The sequence below is a fragment of the Rhinopithecus roxellana genome, chromosome 1 (genome assembly GCF_007565055.1).
Source record: "Rhinopithecus roxellana isolate Shanxi Qingling chromosome 1, ASM756505v1, whole genome shotgun sequence".
NCBI classification, from domain to species: domain Eukaryota; kingdom Metazoa; phylum Chordata; class Mammalia; order Primates; family Cercopithecidae; genus Rhinopithecus; species Rhinopithecus roxellana.
Genome location: NC_044549.1, coordinates 120,563,498 through 120,586,423, shown reverse-complemented (window position 1 = coordinate 120,586,423; position 22,926 = coordinate 120,563,498).

Genomic DNA, 22,926 nt, shown 5'->3' with positions numbered 1-22,926 from the left:
GAGAGGGGTTCAGAGTGATTAATCCCTGATATTGGCTCTTCAGCTCTGCAAAGCACTTCAGGTTGAAAGCAAGGTCTTCACAGCCCCTCCAAGTCTTTCTCATGTGATACACATATAGTCTCCATCTCACTTGGTTCCAGTGTTATCTCAAACCCCTGACACCCACCCTAGCCTCTTAACTAAATTGCGCTAGAAAAAGGATCAGGTGGTATAATCATGAAAAAATGGTTGCCATTGGGAAAGGACTTGGGATGGCTGATACATTTATGTGAGTCAATATTTGGTCACTCCACCTTAAATCTCAATAATTAATTTCTTCAGGGTTAATAAACCTCTGGGAGAACTGGCTGATAGTACCAAAACCTAGGTGTGATGGACATAAACCAGAAAATACACTTGATATTTTACAATGATAGATGTTAGTTGGCATGCTACTTGGTGTTCAGTACATTATTTTTCCACCAAAACATGTTTATTGAAGAGATACAATATCTAGGTGGTTTGGTATCAATACAGGGCTCCTAGACTAGAGGTGTACCCATAACAGTAGGCCTCTTTAAACACATCAGTGGCTCCATTTCCCAGGCCATCATGTGTCTTCTAATTAGTCCTGGCAAGCTGCTGACCAGGTTTGTATCTAAACTGCCTTACCAGTTTTAGGATCAAACCAAAACCAAATTTATTTCAATATACAATGTCCAAGAAAATGTGCTACAGATGTTAATAAAATTTATTCCACTTCTATTTGCACTGGATCACAAACTATTTGGATTTTGGAGGACAGTGTGAACTTAAAATGAAATCTAGACCTTCAGGTGAGAATTGTATATTTAATTTTATAATTAATTTTTTGTTTTTTAAATTTTATAATTAATCTTGCTTTAGCAGATTACTGGAGAAATATATTAGAAATAGAGCAAATACATGAAACAACACAAAATATATAAATATAATTTATTAATTACATATGTTGTGGAAAATATGGGCTAAACATATTATATACATTGTTTATATATGTTGTTTTATTTAATCCTTACAGAATTAACCCCAGTTTACTGCTAAAAGAACAAAGGCTCAGCCACTTAAGTGACCTGTCTCTGCTCAGAGCTATTAAGTGGTAGAGCCAGAGTTCAAGCCCACATCTCCCACCACGTCTTCAAGTGTCTATGTTGAACATGACACAATTATTATTTTCTGTCTTTCTAAAATTTGGTTTCTAAATCATCAAAGACATGGCCTCCATCTTGAAAATCCATGATCTGCATGCTGGAATGACACAGAGTCAGTGGTTTTTGGATGTAGAGGGAACCACATGCCTAGTTTTCTGTGGTATTCCATCAAGATCTTTGGTTGAATTAGATGTGACTGTTGTACCAGTTCAGAAATAATGAGCCAGGTGTTGATGATAATAATAAAAAGAAATACGTATGGAAAGATTACTTTGTGCCAGGTACTATGCCATGCTAAGCACTTTTTTAGCATAATCTTTGAATCATCACAAGAATCCTTTCCAATGAAATTTACTATTCATTTTATAGGAAAAACTTGGAATCACATAGGCACAGCTATTTGTCCATGATTCCAGACAGGGGAAACTGGTGTTAGATGGATCAGAATCTACAGATGTAATCTGCCTGACTGAGATTCTTAGGGTTCCTGAATCTTGGGTTCCATTCGGTGAACTTTCGAGTATTAACTGCTATGATGAGGGCATGGGAAGGTTAACCTTAACAGAACAGAATAGTTCTGTGACCCAGGCCTACCAACAGACATTGTCACTTTCAATAATAATAACAGACAAAAACAATCAGCTGATTCACTGGAGGTCAACACAAATAAAAGAAATGGAAGGACATGCAGAATGTGTGAGTGTTTTATTGCTGCTACAGCAAACTACCACAAATTTTGTGCCTTAAATCAATGCAAATTTATCATTTTATAGTTATGAAGGTCAAAAGTAATAAATGGGTTTCACTGAACTAAAACAAAGTTTGTGCATTCCTTCTAAAGTCTCCAGGGAAGATTCTGTTTCCTGGCCTTTTCCACCTTCTAAGAAGCTGCTTGCATTCCTTAGCTCCTGGGCCCCTTCCTCCATCTTTAAAGCCATCAGTGACCGGCCACGTCTTTCTCGCTCTGGATTGTACTAACATTGACATTTCTGCTTCCTTACACATTTAAAGATCCTTGCAATTACATTGGATTTGCCTAGATAATAATGCAAGATAATCTCCCTGTTAAGGTCAGTTGTATTGCAACCTTAATTTTATCTGCAACCTTAAGTCTTCTTTGACATGTAACTGAACATTTTCACAGGTTCCGTGGACTAGGATGTGGACACTTTTCGAGAGCCATTGTTCTGCCTACCACATAGATATACCATAGCCACAGATGGTCCAGTGGCAGAAAATAGGAAGGTATTTTGCATTAGGGAGCTTTATCAAGAGACAGTAGGGGATCACGCTGTACTAGAATTTTATGAGAAGAGAGTAAAAAACTTGACAAACTTGAAGTAGGGCTTCAGGTTTAGAGGATCTAAAGTACTAGGCATGCAGTGGAGGGACTCAGGTTCCAAAGTACTTCACCCAAGAATTAGAACCACACCAACAGCAAGGCTGATAATACTGAACTACCAAATAGGAAAGTTCTAAATGTCTTCTAAGAACATTTTTATCCCACAGCCTGGAATAAACTGAACTCACAAGTGAAGATCGAGTATTGAATATTTTGTTTACTCATTGTGAAATCATCAGTTATGTGACACAATAACAGGTTGTAGAAAGTTTCACAAGTTGATAGGGATGATGGGAGAGTAAATTTCTAAATATCCATACCTCTTTTTGAATTTCTTCACATGCCATTTATCTTAGTCTGTTTATGCTGTTATAACAGAATACCTGAGATTGGGTAATTTATAATGAACAGAAATTTATTAGCTCATGGTTCTTGAGCCTGAGATGTCCAAGATCAAGTTGCCAGCATCCTATGAGGGCCTTCTTGCTGCATTATACTATGATAGAAGGCATTATGTGGGCAAGAAGTGGGGAGGAGCTCATCCTTTTATAAGGAACCCACTCTTATGAAAACAGCATAAACCATTTATGAAGTTTATGGGATGGTGACCCCAAGACCCAAACATCTCCAATTATGTCCCATATCCCAACACTACCACATTGGGGATCAAGTTTCTAACACATGAACTTTGAGAAATGTGTTCAAACCATAGCATTCCACCCCTAGACCCCAAGATTTAAGTCCTTCTTACATGTGAAATATCGTCACTCCATCCCAGTAGCCCAAAACTCTTAACTCATGCGAGCACCAACTCAAAAGCCCTAAGAACACAGTCTCATCTTAATCAGACGTGGGTGAGACTCAAGGAATAAATTATGCTGAGACAAATTCCTCTTCAACTGTGAGTCTAAGAAATCAAACAAGTTATCGACTTCTAAAATATAATGGTGGGACAGGCATGGGATAGACATTCCCATTCCAAAAGGGAGAAATAGGCAAGAAAAGAGAGGTAACTGGCCCTATGTAAGTCCGAAACCCAACAGGGTGAACAATATTAAATCTTAAGACTTTATAATAATCTTTCTTGACTCCATGCCCTGCCTTCTCATAACACAGAGGTGAGGATCAGGCCCCAAAGGTTTCAGGCAGCCCCGCTCCATGACCTTGCTGACAGCCCACACAGCAGCTCTAATGGGTTGGAGTCTTGTACCTGTAGCTCTCCCAGGCTGGGGCTTCATGCTGGTGGATGTATAGTACTGGAGTCTTAGCTTCATTAGGCATTACTCTAGTGGGGACTCACTGTGGTGGCTCTGCTCCTGGGACAAGTCTTTCCTTGAGATTACTTGAGCCATAGCTGGGGTGACCAAAGAGTACTGCACCAGAATGCAGGGAGCATTGCCCTGATCAGCAAGCTCAAGGATACCCTGGGACCATCCCCTGAAACCATTCTGCCCTCCTAGAGTTTGGGCTCTGAGATGAGAAGAGAAACCTTGAAGATTTCCGAAATACTTTCAGAGTCATCCTCCCATTGTCTTGATGAATACCACCTGGCTTCCTTCTATCCATGTTAATCCTTTATCAAAGGTCCACTTGCCAGATCCTTGCATGATTGTTCTTTATATGGCCAGGCTGTGAGTTTTGCAAATTTTTATGTTTTACTTTCCTTTTAATTATAAATTTCATCTATAGGTCGTTTATTTCTTCTATCATTTTACTGTATGCAGTTAAAGTAAGCCACACAATAAAACCACCTTTGCAAAATTATGACAGTCAGAGAAATCTGATAGAGTTGACTCCATCTTGCTTTTAAACTCCAAACTGTCCTTGATCATTCCTGGGCATAAGCAAAGCTAACTTTGGGAAAAATTGAGTTTATAGTTTAACCTTAACGCAAGAATGATAATAGTGCTTCCCAAAACTAATCCACCTTTGTAAAACTAATGAAAGCCCACAAGGGTAGGATTATGAAAGAGGCCTGAATTCCTCTAAGATGTAGGCATAGATAAATGATAACCAGCCATTTGTTATGGAGGTTACAAGATTTGTAACTTCCTCAATTACACATGTTAATAATATCACTAAGATAGAACCTAAGATTGGCCTTTGAGATGTCTCTTCAGACTTTTGCATTCCTGATGATTGGCTAACTCCACCTGGTCTCATGACTCATGACTCAACCGGTCCCGTGGCCCTCACACACCGAGGCAGACTCAGAACACAAGGACTGTTTTCCACACCCCTATGATGGCATCCCAACCAATCAGCAACACCCATTCCCTAGTTTCCACCCACAAGACTATCCTGGAAAACTCCTAACCTCTGAGCCTTCAGATTGTTTTGTGTAATAACTCTGTCTCCCATGTGTCATGGCTGGCCTCAAGTCAATTAAAAATCTTTCTACACAGCAATGCTGTGGTCCCAGTGAATTGATTTTGACCATGGAGTGGACAGAAAGAATCTACCAGATGATTACAAAATCTCTTTCAATATTTTACTTAGAAATTTCTTCTGCCAGATAATCCTAGTTCAGTACTCTTAAATTCTGCTTCCATAAAGCTGTTGAGCATGGAAACAATTCGGTCCTAGTCTACTTTATGACAAGGATGACCCTTCCTTCTGTTTCCAATACTTTGATCCTCATTTTTCTCAGAGACTTCATCAGAATAAGCTTTACAGTCCATACTTCTACCAACATTCTAATCATGACCACTCAAATAATCTCCAAGAACTTTTAGACTTTCCCTACAGCCCTCCTGTTTTCTGAGCCCTTTTCAGAATTGTCCTTATATCTTTGTTCATAGCAATACAGGCTCTTTTTAGCCTGCCCCTCCAAACTCTTCCCATCTGTGCTCATCACCTGATTCTAAAGTCATTTCCACATTTTCAGGTATTTATTATAGCAACAACCCCACTTCTTGGTACCAGTTTTCTGTCTTAGTCCATTTGTACTGCTGTAAAGAATATGTGAGACAGGATAATTTATAATGACTAAAAAGTTATTGAGCAAATATATCACATGGGCAAGAGAGTGGGAGAGAGGGTCAAACTCCTCTTTTTGTAAGGACTGACTGCCAAAATCTGTGTTTGAGGCATAAGTCTCAAATCTGAGATTTATTGACCCAGCCTGAGGGCATGCCCAGGAAAACTGCATGTCACAGAAGCATCTGTGGCTGTTTTATCCGAGAAGTTCTTAGGAGGCTTAGTATCTATACATTTTCCTTAAAAAGGGCTGTGGGGGTCAGCAGTGAGATAAATGATTACATACTTGTAAGACTTTAGTTAGTGCCCAGTAAATCTATGTTTTACATAAGATAAGGTGAAAATTTGAGGGAAAAAGGGAATAGAGGAAGCAGATGTCTCAGGGAGGTGTGAAGGAATGATTAATGTCTTTGTTCTGTACCTGGGAAGATAAGCTAGTAGTCTTTTGAGAGCACCAAATCCTAACCACTACACCACTAAGGAGCATCAACTATTAGCTTTTGAAATGGCTGGTTTCTGCTTAGCTTTCAGGGAAGAAAATCTAATGACTGTAAGCAAGGGAGGGAGTCTAATGAAACATGCCAGATTTCCCATCCTGAATTGCTATGAATTCAACTTCCAAGGTTTCTTTGGGGTTCCCTTGGCCAAAAGAGGATCAGTTCCATCAGTTAGGGGATGTAGAATTTTATTTTTATCTCTCAGAATCCACTTCCATGATAATGGCATTAATCCACTCAGGAGAGCAGTGCCCCCATAACCCCAACACCTCTCATTAGGCCCCACATCACAATGCGACTTTATTATCCTGTGGGCTGATGTCGGCTGCATTGGGGATCACATTTCCAACACATTAACTTTGGGGACACGATCGAACTACAGTACCACTCAAATTGTATCTTGTATTGTATGTCAATTTGTTTTAAAATTGTAGTGGGCCTAGGAATTAAAAGGAAAAGTGTGGCTTATTGAAGCTACAAACAGAGGTGCCCCCTAATGGAAATGAAGACCAAAGCCTGTGTAGAATGAGTGATATCTAAGATTCACAGGGAGCAGCTTGCTGCTGGAGTCTTTTGTGCAGTGTGTGTCACACTCTCAGACTTGGAATTCCAAGCTGACCGGGTGACTGGCTGACCAAAAAGAGCTCACAGAAGCCTCCATCAAATCACAGCCAGTAATGATGATGGTCCCAGAATACCCAAGGAGAGACAAAGTCAAAAGAGCTACAATCTAAAAATAATTCCACTGCATTCCCATCTCTAATATCATCTCTATCTTTGAAGAGGAAGAACAAGGAGAAAAAAAGGAGGAGCTGAGAGTTTGATGAGAGGAAAAAGGGGAAAAAAAGAGAATGCCATAAGAAATGACCATTTGGTGCAGGTGCATTATTAGTTTTTGTTTGTTTTTACTCTCTTTGAGATTTTATAAAGAGAAAATATATATATACCGAACACTGTTTACTTACATAATAAATATAACCTTCTACACTATATAGACAAGTCAGTAGTTTTCCAAGTCATCAAGTGGGACACCTGCTTACAAGGAACTGAATATGCTACGTAGGACTCCATCCACATCTAAGGGTAATAACACAAATAATGAACATTTGTGTGGTATTAGTATTATACAGTTTACAGGGGTCTTTTCTCAAAATCTGTGTACCCTGAGCTAGAACCAGAGTTTAATACTTTAATTTCTGACCTGGTAAACTCATCGAAGTCCCTTCCTTTTTCTCATATTTCCCAACTATAAAATGGGAAGAATTTTAACACTACATAAATACATAGTTGAGGACTACTATAAAAATATGTTAATGTGTTCTGTTTTGAGATGGTATAATAAAATAATAATATTAAATGTAATATAGTATTTTGGAACTTCAAGATTTTCTTTTAATAATTATACTCATAAAATTTTAACATTTTTCTTTTCATTATGCAAAAAGAAATTAATTTTCCTAACCTTAATAATTTCTAAGCAGATTCTAACTGAAAGAGAAAAGAGTTAATCTTTGCTGTATTCCTTAGTGATTATGTGTGATCTTATGCTTCACACTTTAAAAATCAAATCTATTTTTTGCATACAGTAGTGAAAATATGAAATACCTTACGCTTTGCCCAATATACTATACAGTGCAGTATAAGAGCATGAAAAGTGAAAAGAGTGAAAAGATTGGAATTTTGACATTTTGGAAGTAAAATAGAAATGGTTTGAATTTCACCTTTATGATTTATTAGCAAGTTAGTTTACCTCTTTGTGTTTTAATTTCTGCATTAGTACAATAGATAAAATGATTATTTCCAATAATTTTTTTGAAGCTTAAATGAGACAAAGTGTTTTCTTAAATGGCTGAAAAATTAGTTATTCTATAAATATTACGTCTTCTCCTCTTACCCTCCCTTTAATTTGGCTTCATTCAATGGCATTATCACAAGTAGGAATGGTTCCATAAGAATTTTACAGAAGGATAAAATGAAGCACAATAATCAAAGTCTCTTGGAACCCCATAGCCAGAAAAAAAGACTAGCTTGTTTTAAATAATCCTGCCTATTTCTGACTTGAAATCCATCAAGAATGCCTGAGACAACTGGTTTTCTAAGATAGTTTAGCAGGATCAACTTTGTTCTTATAAACCTTGGCACCAGGCTTGGACTTCTGCTTGATAATGGGAAACTAATTATAATTGATAAGGGGGTGTATGCTGTTGAGTTCCTCAATGTCATCACATCTGGCTTAGCCTATCCAGGCTACTTGAGCTTGTGAGAAATGGGAGAGCCAGGCCTAGAACCCAGGTCCTCTAACTCCAAGCTCCGTATTGACACTTCTATGATTGCATTTTTGTTAGAGTTTTTCACATTTGTTTATGCCATTTATACCATTCTCAAGAAACCAAGGTTAGTCTTGCCTTCTCTCCCGTGAAAAGTTTAATCTCAGTTTCTCAGAACATGATGACAGCACTTAGAAATTCTCCATATTCACCTGCCAGTATATACAGGACCCTTGTACCTACCTATAAAATGTTTCCATATGGTGGCCAGATAAAAACAGAAATAACTGATGTGGCACTAGAATAAAAGGCTGCAGACAATAGCTAGGAGAGAAAAGTTGTTTCTAGTTTTGTATCTGTCTCTATCTCTCTGGTGCTGGCTGGTTGTTTAACTACTTAGGATCTCTGTTTTTTAATCTTTACATTGTACAGGTTGTTACCATCTAAAAGATACAATTTGGCCGGGTGCGGTGGCTCAAGCCTGTAATCCTAGCACTTTGGGAGGCCGAGACGGGTGGATCACAAAGTCAGGAGATCGAGACCATCCTGGCTAACACGGTGAAACCCCGTCTGTACTAAAAAATACAAAAAACTAGCCGGGCGAGGGTGGCGGGCGCCTGTAGTCCCAGCTACTCGGGAGGCTGAGGCAGGAGAATGGCGTAAACCCGGGATGTGGAGCTTGCAGTGAGCTGAGATCCGGCCACTGCACTCCAGCCTGGGCAACAGAGCAAGACTCCGTCTCACAAAAAAAAAAAAAAGATACAATTTACAGCTCACATACCAATGCCATAGACTTTTGGTTGCCAAGTGGCATTGCATTAAAATACTTGAAACAAAAACTCTAGATGCGGAATGGTCAAACACAAAATTTTAATAGAAAAGCCAACGCTAATTTAGCAAGAGATATTCAAGTAAGGAAGTTATCTTAGATGATGGCAAAGGTTTCTTCCAGTCAGGGAGTCTTTTTTCTGGTAATGAAGTCGGCACTGATACAGCTACCTTGATGTGTCCTCACATTGCAATCCCGCCCCAACTCTCCATGTCTAATGCCACAGAATGTATAATGCAAACCTTCAGGATTCAGTTTGATTCAGACAATATGCATAGACAAAGCCATATCCTCAGCAGTGGAATTTGAAACTTAAGACTGTCTAATGGATTTGATCACTGATGAGTAGAGCCTGAGTAGATCACTGATGGTTTTGAAGCACTGAATGCAGTTTTGTAATCTTTCCAGCGGAAGTGTTTGCATGCCTGACTTAGCTGAAATGCATAGCAGGCATTTTCTTTGCATCTCTGTTTTACTATCTATTTCCTTGCCACACTTAGTATTTTAAACTGCCCTCCTACTTCCTGGCATTACTGAGCTTGAGTCAATTGAAGGTTATAGCAAAGTTAACAGTTTGGAAATGTGGTTAACAGTGTGGTGTGACTGCCTTCGGTTTAAGTGTTAAAATTGCCTGTAAATCAGAAAGAAAAAGAGAAGATGGAGCATTTGCCCAAAGCCCAAAGCAGAATTTCATCAACATGAATAATTCTCAGGGCTTAGGAGGCTATTAAACCTTTCCTTTCACATATTTTTAAGCTCCTTTGAGATCACTCACTGAATTCACAGATGCTTATAATATCTTGATGAGTCAAGCAATGTTCAATTTTAGAATCAAATTGCAAGTCCCCTCTAGCTCAAAAAATGTTTAATTTTATTATCTTTACTAACAGGTCTGGCACACAATTTTAAGACCTTAATGTGAAACTAGGTCAGGCAAATGGTTGAACTAGTGGCTTATGACCTAAGTCTCAAAAATTTGGGAATGTACTAAATCTAATTACCCAAATAATATATTAATAAATTTTCATTTAAACTTTTATTTAAACAAACACTTACTGAATCACTACTCATGCCTGGGAGACTGCAAATATGTGGTCTCTGTACTTTGCTCAGAGTCAGATGGTGAAGTCTCAAATAGGCTTCAATTATATGCTTTTAGTTCAGTTTAAAATTGTCTTATCATAAAATCCCCTGTTTCATTTTTTATAGAATAGTGCCACTGTTCTTAAACTCTGGAATCCTAGGCACTACAGCCATACGATGTATTTAGGATTACTTCAATGTGGTGAGTAAGGAAACCCAAGGCTTCTCTGTGGTTCTGCTTCTCATCACCTCCTCTGAAGATGAAGAATCAGGACCAACCTCCCCCACAGCCCCACTCAAGTGTAGAAAGAGACCTGTAGCTACCTTTGTAATGCAGGGGAAAATGGGTTGAACACTTTTGACAGCAAAAAGGAAGGACTGTCACTTGCCTTTGTAGTCCAGAGCCACTTAGGTAATTACCTTAGGAAAGATGTCATGGAGTTTCTCTAATGTCTTAAAACTAGAAAGGTGTGGTATGAAGATTTGTCTTACAGTGATACAGAATCCTTGGTTACATTGACATGAGCTTGAATTGCAGGTAATGTGATTTCCAAATGGATAAGTTCAGGACCTTTTTGATTTCTCGAAGTTTTGCAAAGGCTATTTGAGCAGTAGCTATTACCTAGTACCTGTTTGGCTGTTTTTTAAAATGGTACTTTTTTCTTAGCCCTTTACAGAGCTTTGAAAAAACAAAGTGAGGTAGAAAAGTATGAAAGAAGAATATAACAGAAAGGTAGCAAGTGATCTTGAAATGACAGAATCACATCTTTATTTGAACTACTCTTAGATTCCTTGGTATGGTTTAGAGCTGAATAAGTTGGGAGAATCCAGTACAAATGTAACCTGGGGTGGAAAGGGATCTGAAGCCCAGTCAAATGCCATGAGGAGCCTAAAAATTGTTTTCTTTTAATCAGATTCTAACCCCATTTCAGCAGCCCTGGTTATGTCTCTGAGATCAGCCTTTCATGTCATAGATACAGAGAAAACATGTCAGAATTTTCTAGCATAATTACATCCAAATCTCCAGCCTCTGTTGGTCCCTACGAGGCTGCCACAAGGTTAGCTAAACACTTCCGGTCATAAAGGTTCATTATTTGTCAATCTTGTAGTCAGAGGAAAATATAAAACATCACAATCCATTCCTTTCCCTAATATCTTACAAACTAAATACTGGCCCATATAACTTGTGTCCAAAGTAATCAGAGCAGAAATAGTCAATGAGTCCAATTAGAATTGCTCAGCAGATTTAATATATGTTTTTAATGTAGTCTATATGTGTCTCCCATTTTATTTTCTTTGTTTTATTGATTTTTCAAATAAATCAGTGGAAGAAAAGTCTTTTTTTTTTTTTTTTTTTTTTTTTTTTTTTTTTTTTTTTTGTATTTTTAGTAGAGACGGGGTTTCACCGTGTTAGCCAGGATGGTCTCAATCTCCTGACCTCGTGATCCGCCCGTCTCGGCCTCCCAAAGTGCTGGGATTACAGGCTTGAGCCACCACACCCGGCCGGAAGAAAAGTCTTAAGTATTTTTTTTCTGAAGTTGTAAGATAGATAAATTTCGTAGAATTAATACAAAAATACTGAATTTCTATGGGGGAAAAAACAGAAATTATGAGTAAGAAGGAGAGCCCATTGTTATTGCTACATGCCAAATTTATTTGACCCACTAGTAAACATGATATTCATTATGCCTAAATTATCTATATAGTTGAGAACATCAAAACTACTTTTTACCTTAAATATTTTACATGCAAATATTACTAAAATTTAATAACATGTACTAACCCAGTTATCTATTTCTGCTCTCATTTCCAAGCCACTGAGAGTTACTGGATAAAGTCCTATGATCCAGCTGATTACATATCCAAGATAGATAATCTCAAGCCCACAGTGCACTTGGCAAGCCCTCAGTTTATCTCCAATGTAATTCACTAGGGCAACCTTCTCAAACTATTTCTCCTGTTAATCCCCATAGTCTCACTTTTTCAGGATGTTACTTTATAAACTACTTCATTGGTTTTTAAAAAATCAACTTATTTCCCCCAGTTTTTCCTTTTCCTTTGGTCTTGAGGGAAGAAATGGCCCTGTTTTCAAGGCAGAACTTTTACCTGTGTTTTTGAACCAATTTATTGTAATCCCATCAAGTGCTTGATGGATCACTACTTCTCTCAGCCTTCATCACAGTTGTCCTCTCAGCAGCTGTCTTAGTCAGTTTTCGGTTGCTATAACAGAATACCACAGACTTAGTCATTTAAAAAGAAAATACATTTTTTTTTATAGTTCTAGAGGATAGAAAATCCAATATCAAGATGCTGGCATCTGGTGAGGGCCTTCTTGCTGCATCATCATACGGTGGAGGGCATCACATGGTGAGAGAACAAGAGCATGTGTGCCCAGGTCTCTCTTCCTCTTCTTATAAAGCCACCAGTGCCATCATGGGGGCCCTACCTTGATGATGCTATCTAATCCTAATTAGCTGCAAAAGGCCTCATTTCCAATACCATCAACATGTAAACTTGGGGATTAAGTTTCCAACACATGAAATTTAGGGACACATTCAAACTCTAACAGCAGCATTTCACACAAGCATCCCTTTGTTCTTCAATCATTTTCTGACTTAGGTTTCACAACATGGTCTCCTGGTTTTCTTCTTGTCTTGGCCACTCTTTCTCTTCATCCAGCTTAATTCTTGATGTTTATATGGTACATGACCCAGCACTTGGTCCTAGGAATTCTTCTCTTTCTTGTCTGCCTCACTTCCTGTATGATCTCATCCAGTCATTTGACTTTCAGGACAACTCACATATTAATGACTGTAGGGTTTTGAATTTTGAAGTAAACCCTCCTTAAGTTTTAAGCTTATTATACCCAACTGCTACTTAACATCTTCACTTAGATGTGTAATGGGTATCTGAGACTGGAATTCTTGATTTCTTACTTAAAACCTACTCCTTCCTAACTCTTTCTTATTATTTATTATCATTCTCTTCCCATTCACCCACTAGCTCTTCCATTTCCTCATACCCCACATCCTATGCATACCCAAAGGTTTTGACACCAAACTCCAAACGATATCTAGAATCCAAACTCACTCATTACTTTCATCATTATTACCCAAGTACAAGCCAGCATTAATTCCTACCAAGGTAACTGCAATAACCTTCTAACTGGTTATGTTGCTTTTTATCTTGCTTGCTAGAGTTCATTCTCCACATGAGTTCAGGTTCATTTAAAATAATATATATGTACAATAATAAACATTTCAAACCGGTATTTAGAATAAAAGTCACAGTCCTCCCTATGTCTCACAAGCTCTACATGACTTTGTACCCATCCTCCCTCTCCAAACTCATATCCTACCATTTTCTTATTTGCACACTGAGTTCTAGCAGATCTATTTCTTTTTCCTCTATTATTCTAAACTCATTACTAGCTTGTCTCTTTTCTACCACATTCACTCTCTTGTAGATCATCAACGGCCAAACTGATGATCTACGAGATCAAAATCAGTTAACGTATTCCCAGATCTCAACCTACTGATTTTTCTGTGGTGTTTGAAATCACTGACCAATTACTGAATTCCTGCCCTCCCCTGGCTCCCTTGATACTGAATTCTCTTGGTTTACCCATTAATTCTCCAAATCTTTCTCTTTAGTCTCCTGGGTGAAGTCTCCTTTCTCTGTTCATTCCCCATATGTAGACTTTCAATCAAAGAAGAAAAATGTAGAAAAAGAGCTTAAGTAAATCACCAAAATGTTTTCTCAATGTGACAAGAGAGTGGGTGATCCATTTTTTATTTTGCAGCTGTTTATTTTCCATTTTTATCTAATTAACATAACTACCTATCATTTTATTTTATAAAAATATTGCATGCACATGCTTAAAATTAAATAGCATAGAAAGATTTAGAATAAAAAGCAATGTATATCCTCTATTCATCTACCACTCCACACTAATTCTTTTTCTAGAATACAACTTGCAATCATTTATTTTAAAAGTCTTACATATTTACCTTTATGTCTCTACATAATTATTTGTAGGAGTAGGATGCAAGTCAGATGGTTCTAACACCAAACCCAAAAATATAGCAGTATAATTGAGATAGAAATTATTTTTCTCTCACATAATAGTCTCAGTACGCAATTCAGGGCAACTTGGTAGTGTTGGAACCCAGGTTTCTTTTATCCTGTTATTCTTGCCTCCCTAGGATACAGCTCTTTCTACATGGTTACCAGGCTCTCTGCTTTACCTGGGGAGGGAAGAGCAAGAAAGGAAGGGAGGCCATGTTCCTTTTATTTTAAAGACCTGATCTAAATGTTGCACACTTTACTTCAGCTCACATCTCTGTTAGCCATACTTAGGTGTAAGGGAAATAACAGTTTTTACCTGGATGGTCATATACCCTGATTCGTTTTTGTTGTATAAAAGAACATGAGAATAAATATTAAAGTGTTAACTAGAAACTTCCGCCACATTTATACAACTCTTTTAGAATAATCAGCTTCAGGTACTATCTGTTGACTTCTTCCATGTTTGATGAAGAACTAGTTCATCTATAACCGCTTCTCTTTTTCTCTCCCTCCCCAATAGAATTATATCTCTAGTATTGACCCCTCTACTTGTTATCTTTATTCCCCCTTTGTAAGACGACCATGTTATCATCTGTATCCTTCCCTTCACTTCACATCTCCCCTTCCACTTCTCAATGTTGTGGTCAAATTCTTACTTTTATATTGTGAAGGTTCATAACATTTACATTCTTTTATATATTCAAAGAGAGTCTTCAGTGTTTGCCTAGTTTGATTCCATAGGTTGAAACCAATTAATAATAGTTCTGTCATTTGATGGTGTCACCATTGCATCATACTATTATAGTATGCTTAATTCCCTTCTCCAAGACACCACGCTCATGAACACTCTCAAGAGGGGATCTTCCCAAGATCAGGTTCAAACAGATGCTCCTTTCTTATTCATCATTTATTCAAAATTGTGTCACATTTCAGTTTGTTATACTTTTGAATCCTGAATTTATTGTATAATTATTTTATCTTTCTGTTTACAAATGTTTTTCTTTTGTCTTTCAGCTTCTTACTCTATGAATTCCTCGGAGACCATTTCATTCATTGTCATGCAGCATCCTAGGTCATTTACTTCATATTCAGGCCATGGTTTTCTTGCATAGTTTATCATTTTGACCTGGAGTTCCTAATCACTCTTCTCATCCCTTGTCCACTCTGCTATTTTCTTATCCTTGAGTTCTTCCAACACTTAACCACTATGGCCCTCTTTGTCACTTCAGACTGGCTCCACTAGCCTTGCTGCCCAACCCTCATCCTGGAACAAGAATTCTTTCCACTGCTTCCCTGAGCTGGTTACACTGTTCTCTGAATCCCATAGGTTATTCTATCCTGGTTTACTTCTTTCTTTCGTAGAACACATACTCAAATAACTTTCTTAGAAAAGTTATTGAAAGACAAACTTTTTGGCCCCTTACCTATTTACAAAATGTTGTTATTCAACTCTAACAAGGATTAATGATTTAGGTAGAGAATTCTGGATTTATGTCATTTTCCCTCCACTTGAAGGAAATCACTCCACTATCTTTTAGAATTCATTGTCAAAAGTTCCAAATAGAAACATAACTAATCCTTATTTTCAGCCCTCCTTCTCCACCCTACCCTCTGATGAATCTGGCCTGATATTCATCTGGAATCTGATGAATCCAGCCTCTCCTTAGGGTGCTGCTAGTCAGGCTGGCCTCTATTCTCTCCTCTGCTGTAGCCTCTCTATGGGGATTTTAAGCTCGGCTTCGCTTGTCAGCAGTTTTTCAGCAGTTTGCCTTTTCCAACATCCTCTGATATCTACCACACTTTCTTTCCATTGTACGTTTACATCTTTTTTTCTTTTACTATAATTTTAATGAGGTTTCTTATATAGTGCGTGCTCAGTCTGGCATCTTATGTTGGAAGTGTATATTTTATGTTTAAAACTTTTAACAATATTCTTTAAAGATTTTCCCCAGCCTCTTCTTCTGTCAGCTCATCCTTCCTCTTCACTGTCGCTGTTGAAATTTGTCCAATTTTTCCATACAAATGATTACTACAATTCTGTATGTAGCCCTGACCTTTTTACCTTTTCCACAGACCTGTATTTAAGTTTCCCTTTAGGTGATCTATGGGCCTGTGCAACTCATTAGCCAAGCCTTCGAGATGACGCTATTAGGAGAGAATAAATTAGAGGACTCATTCCAAATCTAACCCATCTCTGGTGCCAGGTGATACAGAGGTTACTTCTGGAGAGCACAGAAATATCTAATTGGAATTTTAGAGGTTTTTTCCCCCTCCTATGTGCTATGTAACGAAAACCATTTTCTCTGTCACCCCTACGAACATAATAGCTAATGTTTCTTTCTACAGTGCTCATTTACAGAAGCTTACTCTACACACATTAACTTATTTAATGCTTACTACACCCCTATGGGTTGAATACTATTATTATCCCTACTTTATAGATGAGGAAGCTAAGGCACAGGCATGAAGTTGCTTGCCCAATAACTCACAGCTAGGAAGTGTGCTCTTAACTATTACTCTCTATTGAATTCTGTAAGCATCAGCAAAGTCTACGTCTTTCACAGCACTTTTGTGAAAGTTGCTCCTGTATGGAGAATGCAAAAAGATTCTGAGTTCTGTATCCAGACAATGAAGGGAAAGGACAGATTAATTTTAGGGGTGCAGAGCAGGAAACTGAGATGGCAGATAACATTCGGGTTATATTAGCTCTCTCCCACTCCCTTCAAGAGCAAGGACCATGTCTTCATCATCCATATTCTCTTCAACATTTACTTCACTGCTTAGGGGTTCATAAATATTTGTTGAATTGAATAATAATGCAGTAAACTTATATGTCATAATAACCCGTGAAAACCAAAAAACTATATCCTAATAATTTGAAGGAAGGAATTTAAAACTGACATTGGATGAGTAACAGCAGTAAATATAATTTGCCTTTTCCTAACTAAGCAAATCCTCATTCTCACATGATTTTATCCAAAATAGGAGCTAATACAGTGTTATAACATGCTCATCCATACTCAACAATTAACTGTTAAATTATGGGAACACAAATTAGACCTACTAAGTAGAACCTTTAAGCCTCAGCCTTTCAATTCTAATAGTATCATTTCTATGGTCAGTAAAGATTAATAATTCATCTTAAATAACTCAGATATGAAGAATTAGTTAACATTATGTTAACCAGCTCTTCTGATTATGCATTCTTCTTGAGCTGCCAGTAATTTTGATTTACTGACAGAAAGCATATATTTTGTTTTCATGACATTTAGCAGGAATATGCCATTTATCAGCCTTTTGTTTTTACTAAATCTGAAAATTCATTCCAAAAGAGCTTCATAGAAACTCTTAATTACTGAAAGTGATGGTTCTGCTTCTACCTAATGTTCTGAATAATAAATACTATACTTATGGGAATTAATTATTAAATCCAGCTAGGAATTATAACCTTCTTAATGCAAATAATAATAATTGCGTATAATAATGTTTAACGTCTGGGAATGGTACTAAAATGAGTATCTCAATGCATGTAAAAATAACAGATTCTATACATCATATAGATAATCATACAAATATTTCTGAGAACTTCTCTAATAGGGATAACTGTTGGTTAAACTGACGAGTATGAAATATCTATTACCAAGAATCAGTATGTCCCTCCTGATCTATCTTTTAAGACCCTGTATGGAAAAATCTCTTCCAAACCTAAAATTTTATATTTCTATCCAGGTGAGATGGAGAAGGCCAGGATGGGACAGGATAATATAGCAGTATTGGCTTTGGAGTCAGACAACGTTGAACTTAAATTGTGGCTCCAGGTTCTGTTACCTGCTAGCTGTGTGACCTTGAGTCAGATATTTATCCTTCCTGACACTCAGTTTCCTTGTTTACCTACTGGAGTATATACTACGTATTTTAGATAGGTGATTAGGAAGAGCCTCATGAAAGGTGATTTTTTCCCGGAGTCCTGATGGATATAAGTGGTTGGTGTTTCTAAGAAGTACACAGAACCTCAAACTCATATAGAAAATAAATATGTAATTTCTTTATACACACTGGAAAATCATAACCTGATGTGCAAGGATAATTGCAGAGAGATAGTTTTCATAACTAATAAAGAGATCACATAAACAAATGAGAAAGTGAGAAGCAATCAAATAAACAAAAATAGGACATAAGCAGTTTAGAAAAAAATACCTATGATCAATGTTATGACTTGAATATTTGTATTCCCACAAAATTCATATGTTGAAATCCTAATCCCCAAAGTGATGATATTAGGAGGTGGGGCCTTTGGGAAGTGATTAACTCATGAGGGTGGAGCCCTCATGTATGGGATTAGTGCCTTTATAAAATAGCCCAAGAAAGCTCATTCACCTCTTCTACATCTGAGGACACAGCAAGAAGGCACCATCTATGAACCAGAAACAGCTCCTCATCAGACATCATATCTACTGGCACTTTGATCATGGACTACCCTGCCTCTAGAACTGAGAAATAAACTTCTATTGTTTATAAACTAGTCAGTCTATGGTGTTCTGTTATAGCAGCCCAAAGACTAAGACAATAAGTAAGCATAAGAAAAAACTCCCTTCTCTCATAATATCAGATATTAACAGTTAAAAACCTAACATATATAATTTTTCATACATCAGAAATATTTTTAAAAACTGATGCCACCCAGTTCTAGAAAACATGTGAAGTAAAGACATTCTTAGGCAGCTTGTTACAACCTCATCAACATTAAAAATAACATGATGTTTGATCCAGTAATCCCATTTCTGGCAATTTGGTCTGTGGATTTACTTTCATGAATTTTCCAGCGTTTACAAGCATATTTATTGCAGAAATTATTAGTGGTAGCTAAAAAAGGTAGCAGCACCAAAGCTTTTATTAATAGAAGCCTGACTAAAGTATAGTATATGCACATGACAATCATGTATAGGCATTAAAAATACTGAGAGATATTTTTAAAATCATGTAAATATTTAAATAGAGACTCCCTTGAATTAATTAAAGAGACTCTGACATTTTACAATATAGAACCTTCATAATCAAAGCAAGATTTTATTCTCTACTCACCTGAAGTTTCTTTCATGTCCCCCAGTAAATTTCTTCTCTACATCTTACATATTCTCTTTAAATAAAGTTTGTAATATTTTTGTCATTTTGCTTGCTGTTTTCAATCAGATTTTTATTCATTATAATTTCTCTATTTTAAAATGTATGTAGCAGAGATCAGCAAACTATCAATATGGGCCAAATCTTGTCTGCTACCTGTATTTAAAATGAGGTTTTATTGGAACATGGCTATGCCTCTTCATTTACATATTGTCTATGGTTAATTCTGTGCTACAATGGCAGAATTAAGAAGTTGTAACAGAGACTGTATGACAACAAGCCTAAAATATTTACTCTCTGACCCTCGACAGAAAAAAGTTTACCAACCCCTGATATACAGAAAAGCTATTGAATTTTATATTTTAAACATAAGCAACTTCCCTACTGAATTTTCTTACTGTTTTTAATCGTTTTCAATTTTCTGGCTTTTCTAGATTAAAAAAATATATATATCATGTGTGAATAATGGTAATTATACTTCATGTTTTCCATTATTGAAAATTTTTAGGCTTCCCCTGTTCTGGCTTCATTGATCAGACTTTCCAGAGAGCTATCAAATAATTCTGGTAGTAGTAGGCATGCTGAATTTAATGGGATTTCTTCTAATACATCATTATAAATTATGGCTCTGGATTTTAGTTTGAGATACATAGTTTTATCAAAGTAAGAAAATATCAATCAATTCTTATTTTACTGGGGTTCTATATTAATCAAGAATGACCACTGGCCTTTATCAAAGAAGTTTCAATATTTATATATATATTCTAAATTCTAACCTACTCCTATAGCATATACACTAATAAATTTCCTAATATGGTAGAACAGAGATGCACCATTCATATCTCCCTTCAAGAAAATCCCTGCTGCCCAGCTGCAAGAAGTGCTGTCACAACAGAACTGCCAGCTACCAATTCCTTCAAGGTGTGCCTCAGCTCAGCAGAGTTACCTCTCCCATGGACGAGGGTCCCACAGAGCTGGTGACTGAACAAGGACAGAGCATAAGCTTCTTGCTGGATCTACTGAAATTTGGTAAAGCTTGCTTTGGGTTCTTCCTTTATTCAGTCCTACTTCTTCCTCCTTCCTTTCATTGATATTGACCCCTGATAAATATCTTGCACCCTCAAACTCAGTCTTGGCATATGCTGCCAGAAAACACAGCTACAGTGAGGGAACCACTGAAGCACTGACTCTAGTTCTCACTGTGGCATCCTCTGTTATGTAGCCTCTGGCTTCCTCTCAGACTCACCCCTTTGCTCACTCAACTTCAGTCAGGCTGGCTTCCTTGCCATTCTACAAAGTGTCATGAACGCTTCTGGCCTAAGGACCATTGCACCCACTATCCCCTCTGTCCAGAACATTCTTACTCAGATATTCCCAGGGCTTATGCCCTCACTTCATTCAGGCCACTGCTCAACTGTCACCTCTTCGGAGGGGTCTTCTTGACCACCGAATTTCAAGCAACTCACTCCCATACCTCTCTACCTTATCCCAGCTCACCTTTCTCAATCTTTTTATCCTGCTTACTTTTCTTTTTAGCTTATCACAACCTAACACATGCATATTTGTTTATTCATTTATTGTATCTCTCTCCAACTTCAGTGAAAGCAGGGCTTTGTTTTATTCACTAGAACAGTCTCTGGAACAGAATGAGTGCTCAACATATGTTGTTGAAGTTACAGGCAATAACCTAAAAATAAACTTATACAAAAAAAATGATAAACTTTTATAATGTCTATAGTATAATAAGATAAAATCTTACAATGTCTATAAAAATAGAATGTAAATTATGTTGCAAAGAACATTATTTTGCCCTTGATATGTAGTATCCATTTGGACTCATTTTCTTCATATTTCTTAGAGACTAATTTTCAGGGGCTCCTGCAATTTTGGCATTAAATTTTTCTACTGCCATCCTTTTTCCAAACTCTGTCAAGGAGGTAATGAACTGCAAATCATTAAAATATGGTTGACAAGACTTAATAATTAAAGGTATTCTCTTGTAAATTGCAGAGTTATGTCTTTTTAAATTAATGTTATTTGAATAAGTAATATATAATTACATTCTTTTTGGAAAAAAATATATTACTGATAAAGCTAAAGTCTACTTTGACTTATACCACCATGCCTGTTTCCCTCCTTCTCACCTCCCCTCTTACTCCAGCAGTAATCTTCATTAGCAATATTCATCCTGATGTTTCCTATGCGTTATTTGCATTTAAAGTTAAATGATACATATTTACGTGTATTGATACATTTCATAAGTGTATTAGTTCATTTACTCCTTATGTGCAGCCATGTGCCATGTGCAGCCATTTACATCCATGTGCAGTAGGCATTATTTATGAATAATAAAATATACATCTCATAGGGTTACTTTAATGATTAAAAGAGCACATGTCAATGAGAACACTTAGCACTGTGCTTAGCACAATACAAGTACTTTTTAAGTGAGAGCAATAATTATTCTATATTATATATCCTTAAATATGAAGACACTCCTAATAACTGAGGTGGTAGAATTTTGTGGGACTTCTAAAATCTATATTGAATTCCTGAGATGAATTTTTTAATATTCAAAAATATCATTATTGTATCAGCATAATTCTTACACTTTTATTAGTTCCACTATTCGTGGTTTATAGTTTTTCCCTAAAAATACAATAATCTGATCTTGCTAAAGTCAAAGAAAGTTTTTTGTTTCAACACAAGAGATCCTTATTAAATACAGTGAAATGTGGGTAAAATTTTATAAATAGAGACATTCATCAGGGTTATTTATTGGAAACAACTAAATATCTAATAATAAGAAAACTGTAGAATGAATTGTGATTCATCTATCTCATAAAGTATCTTTTAACCTTTAAAATGATATTTATGAAGACTTCTAATGACAAGAGAAAAGGTTAAATAAATATGTAGTTTAAAAAACAGTAGATAGTGCTTTTGTGCTTAAAAGGAGAGCATTAAAATGTACTTCATTTGTAGAATGGAAGGACTATGGAGACAACACAGCATTGTTAATTGGGAAAAAAATTATCAAAATTTGAAATATGAATATAGTATGATTTAATTCTTGTAATAAATTTGTATGGAATAAAGGCTAGAATAAAATAACTCAACATGTCAATAGTGTTTCTCACTGAGTAAAGAAATTACAGATGATTTTAAATTTCATTTAAAATCATTACTTTTATTACATTTCATTACTATATATTAATTTTTATAATCAGAAAGAAATACTATTTTAAAGTATTTCTATTCGTTTTCTAGAGATACCTAATTCAACCATACCTAATGTAATTTGAATCTTCTGACCTTTATATTAATGGAACTCACATTAAGAAAGTATGCTTAGTAAGGCAATAGCCAAGTTGTTAAATATAAATTCACACTTGGTAAGAGGTTTAACATTTGATGTTTATAAATTATATAATTAGAATCATTTAATATCCACTGTATACTTGAAACAATTTTTAAAAACAGCCTTGTGAGTAATTATATTAACTTCATGTTTATATTAATTCTTAATTTTTAAAATGAAAGTCTATAGTTTCATTCTGAGTGTCCTCTA